Source organism: Falco peregrinus, chromosome 6 (assembly GCF_023634155.1).
Source record: "Falco peregrinus isolate bFalPer1 chromosome 6, bFalPer1.pri, whole genome shotgun sequence".
Taxonomy (NCBI): Eukaryota; Metazoa; Chordata; class Aves; order Falconiformes; family Falconidae; genus Falco; species Falco peregrinus.
The window spans coordinates 28,851,833-28,855,829 of record NC_073726.1 but is presented as its reverse complement, the minus strand read 5'-3'; the positions used below and the strand labels follow the sequence as shown (position 1 = coordinate 28,855,829).

Here is a 3,997-nt window from a genome sequence, read left to right as displayed (position 1 = left end):
GTACACCCCCCGGGGCGCGGGGAGGGGGGCGCTTGTAGAAACAGGCACCCACCCTTACAAGAAAAAAGCTTCACCAAACCGCGGGGGAAGTTCTCTTGCCAGCAAATCTGCCGGTGGATCGGCGGGGGCGGGGGGGTGCACACTGAGGCTGCAGCTTTTGGTTTTAGGGACTGACATGAGCAGGGGCTTAAATATAGCAAATCAGCACACACACCCCACCCCCACCGCCCACCGGTGCTTCCATGTCCTTCTCATCGTTTGCAAGATTGGGACATCCCCCCGGAGCCTGTGGCCATGGCCACAGCCCAGCTCCCAGGCTTCTCCTCCGGCCCTATAGCAGTTGGAGGGAGTGGGGGGGTGTTCTCCTCCCTCGCCAGCTCTCGAAAGCCCCCGGGTCTTCGATAGGGGGAGGGGGAGACTGGGGGAGGGGAGCAGGGGTCTGCAGCTGCACCCTAACCCTCCCGTTCGCTGCGCACGGGTCGGGCCCCTGGGTTCAAGCCCCCTCCACCTCTGACAGGACGGGGAGGTGTGGGGGTGCACACACAGACCTCTGGGCTGGGGGACGACCCCCAGGGTCGGTGTTTCCCTGCAGAGATGCCGCGGCCCTGCCCGCGGCCGGGAGCCTTCCTCGTCCTGATGAAGAGTGGGGGACAGGGGGGACAGCCCCCTGCCCCACTCTCGGAGTGGCAGGGGACGCTTGTGGATTATGATTTTTTTTTCTGTCCAGATCCTGGAGCTTTACACTGATACACATTCAAAATAAAAATAAAAATTAATAATAATTGAAAAAAAATGAAATAAAGGAAATCAGGGTCAATAAAAGTCCCTCCCCAGGAGAAGAGGGGACAGAGAAGAAACAGCCCCTCGTAGCTAATGTCGCCGCTTTTCCTCGAAAGCTTTCCATGGCAGCGGAGGAGAGCCCCGGCGTTATTTGTATGATCATACGCTTAATTATTTTTTCTCGCTGGCTCTTTCCCGGCGCTGTAGGCTCCCGGAGGTGACAGTTACTCCCGGGACGGGTTACATCACGCTCGCACCACTGCGAGCCCCAGTACCTGGCGCATCCCCCCGGCCCTGCCCCTGCTCCCCCTCCTTCCCCCCCCCCCCCCTCCCCCCCCCAGCCACCCCATGTGATTTCCCGGGATGGGTGTGTAAAGAAATGGCCCATCATATTTCTCTCACTCGTTCTCTGCCCTTTCCCAACCCGGAAGAGCTCTGATCTTCAGCCCAGCCCGGAGGAGGAGGAGGAGGAGGAGGGGGAGGAGGAGGGCAAGGTGGGCGTTTGGAGGATGCGGCTCCCCCAGGTTTTCCCCCTCGGTGGGAGCTTGCGACATGCCAGCAGCCGCCGCCGCGGCTCCGCTCCGCCCGCGCTCCTGCCCTGAGAGCTCCGCGAACCGGACAGAACAAAAAGCATCTGCCCAGGTCAGTGAACACTCCGTTGTCTGTGTCTGTATGTCCCACCACCACCACCGTTCTCCTATCTTTTTTTTTTCTTTTCTTATTTTCCTTTTTTTAAATTTATTTTAAATTCCTTCGCCTCCTTCTTTTACTCCCTCTCCACGTGGAGGGAATTAAGATGGGGATCTCGGCTCAAAGGGCAGCAGGCCGCCGGCTTGAAACTCAACCCGACCCCCCTTATTGCTTGGGGAGGGGGTGGTGGGGAGTTGGCTTTTCCCGGTGACCTTGGGGAAAGGCACCCCCCGGGCCGGGGGAGGGAGCCGAAATTTGGGAAGCGGGTGAGAACAGGCTGGCTTAGCCCCGGGTGCTGGGGGCAAAGGAGTGAGGCTGGGGTGGCCAGGGGTGGGAGATGGGACATAGCACTGTCACAGCCGGCATGTGAGATATTCCTCTCAGGATGGGAAGGGGTATGCGGGATCGGGGCCTTTCCGTGCCTAGCTCGATACCTATGTGCATATAGATACCTTTGCCTATACAGACCCGCATAGGCGTATCGCCTCTACAGATGTATGTCGCGATGTCCATGCGGGCATGGCGCTAGCGCGGCTGCGAGCGCCAGGACCCTTCCTACGCTGTTCCCACGGATCGTACTCGCCGATATTATTTGCTTGCGTTAGGTCGATCTGTGCTATACAGTATATAACCTATACTATATATATATATTCACGTTAAAAATATCTAGTAATGTAATATATAACAAGCATACTAAGCTTCTAATAGAATCTAATTAGGGCGATCTTCCGCCCCTTTACCTCCTTTTCATACCTTCTCATCCCAAAGCAGAGCTGTCCCAGCTACAGAGGAAGGATGTGCCGTTGAGGCCGGCTTGGATGGGGGGCGCGGCTCCCCTCCGGGTGCGGACCCCCCTCACCTTCCCCGCGGCTCCCGGCCGGGCCGCGCCGCCCTGGGCTCCGGCGGGACGCGGTGCCGAAGGAAGAAAGCAGAGCTCCCCTCTCCCCCGCAGCCCTGGATTTAGGGGCTTTCTCTCCTTTCTTCCCTCGTAGGGAAAATTTTCCACCCTCCAGACTAGGTGAAGGGTATTTCAGGTTCAGGAAGCAGCCTGGAAATGGCTCGGGCTGTCCAGAAATGCGCATTAGCTGTCACTGGGCGTCTTCAAAACAGGAGAGAAAAATACCTATGTATCTGTCTGTCCGTCCGTCCGTCCATCCATCCTATCCATCCGTCCATCCCCCAGCTCCTCTTACCTTCACGTGTCCGTACACGGGCAGCAGGCTCTGGGTGACGGATTTTAATGCAACCGGATAATTAATAACCGCCAGCCCTGCTTGTTTTCTCCATTATTTATGGGCCGCAGGTGTGGAGCTGGGCAACCGGCAACTCGGCGGTGCCGCGGGCAGGGGCTGCAGCGGCGGCTGCCCCGACCGGGCGGACACCCGGTCCCCCCTCCCCGGACGCACCGAGGCTGGCATCCCCGGGAACCTGGGCAGGCAGGCAGGCAGGGGGGACAGGGAGGGGCCCGGCAGCCTGGGGGCCACGGGAGAGGAAAAAACAGGCTCTTAGGAAAGAACAGGAGGGAAAGGGAAGGTCTTCCCCACTTCCCCCCCCCCCCCCGGCACTTCGCTCCCGGCTGGGGGCAAAGCGCTTCCTTCTCCTCGGGCATGCGTTGTTTTGGTTTTTTTGGGTTTTTTTTTGTTTGGGTTTTTTGTTTGTTTGTTTGTTTGTTTTCTGTTTGTTTGGTTTTTTTCTGCAAAACCGAGAGGGGTATTTTAATTTTAAGGGGGGGGGGGGGGGGGAGGAGGAGGGGAAGACAAGGAGGTGCATCCCCGGAGGGGCATGTAGGGAGCGGAGTGCGGGAGGGGGACACACACGACTCGGCTGAGGGCTCCGCTCGCCCCCCGGGATGCGGGAAGCTTCTCCGTTGTGCTTGGACGGGGGGGGACAGCATCTCAGGGGTGCCTATATGGGCACCTTAGGGGAATTTGGAGTGAGATAACGCCCTCCTTAAAGCGAAAAAGAAATCGTGAAGATTTTGCTCCCCCCCATCTGAATTTGGGAGTCTGGGACAGCAAATGTGACCCCCACATTAACGGAGCGGGGTGTGTCACTGTGCGAGACGGCCGTGTCGTGCCGGGGTTACAGCTGGGGGGGGTGTCTGCGGACACGGGAGGTTTATTTTGGGGGGGTGCAGGGACAGCCGGACTCTGCTCGGAGTAAATTGCTGCGTTTTCCATGCCGGGAGGTCGGGATATGCCCCTGCGCCTCGCCAACGATCTGGCGGTAATTCCGCCGCCGCCTCTCACGTCGACAGCCCGGCGATGTTTTTTTTCTGTCTTATCTAAGTCCCAGGGTAATTTCTGCTTTTAGGAACAGAAAAAGAGAAGGGGGGGGGGGGGGGGGGAGGGAAAGGTCGTTCAAACACGACTGCAGCTTCACCTTCTCCGTGGGGTGCGAGGAAAACGGCCGGCTCGGGTTTGCAGTCCGCAAGATGCTTCGCCTTCGCTTCAACCCGCCTTCAAATCCATCGCTCAAAACGTTCCTGGGCGATGAAACAAAACCCAGAAACCCGAAACAAAACGAC

General features: G+C 58.4%; 1 protein-coding gene across 1 annotated transcript in view; it reads left to right on the top strand.

The window, feature by feature from the left end:
* The first annotated feature begins 1,319 nt into the window (after nt 1-1,319).
* Nucleotides 1,320-3,997, top strand: part of GATA3 (GATA binding protein 3) — a 30,035-nt gene continuing 27,357 nt past the window's right edge. Inside the window, exon 1 of the mRNA XM_027790563.2 lies at nt 1,320-1,422. The gene's annotated coding sequence lies outside the window, so the exon portion shown is untranslated. The remainder of the gene's footprint in view (nt 1,423-3,997) is intronic.